Raw genomic sequence first — 538 nt, 5'->3', positions numbered from 1 at the left:
TATTGCCCTGTCGTAGCAGTTGTTAATAAGATGATGCCTTACTGTTAATGTTTTATTTCGTACCTTACTTGTTTTTAGTTGTTGTTCTTGGTTGGAAAAATTGTAAAAAAGCCAATAAACACAATTGTTTAAAGAAAAAAAGAAAATATCCAGCCTTGTTCATAGTGTCCCTCAGCTATGTGTCTTGTGGCTTGCTTCTTGTGTCTAGATAAGGATGGTCGCTTTTGGAAGAAATGATTACATTTTTAAAATTTCAGCTTAGTTGTAATACACTGAAATGGTGTATTGAGCTGAGCTTACTGACCTTAGTGTCCTGTCAATTTCAATCACATTACTCACTAAAGAAGGGGCTGATTTCATGGACTACAGCCTAACTTTTTTTCAGTGGAAACGACACACATAGCACAAATGTGCCAACTTGGCACAGCAATCATTCACAGTAGACCTCAAAGTTTTACCCATTACCCCACAGTGTGTGTGTGTGTGTGTGTGTGTGTGTGTGTGTGTGTGTGTGTGTGTGTGTGTGTGTGTGTGTGTG

The sequence above is a fragment of the Epinephelus moara genome, chromosome 7 (genome assembly GCF_006386435.1).
Source record: "Epinephelus moara isolate mb chromosome 7, YSFRI_EMoa_1.0, whole genome shotgun sequence".
Classification (NCBI taxonomy): domain Eukaryota; kingdom Metazoa; phylum Chordata; class Actinopteri; order Perciformes; family Serranidae; genus Epinephelus; species Epinephelus moara.
This window is presented reverse-complemented; position numbering follows the sequence as displayed.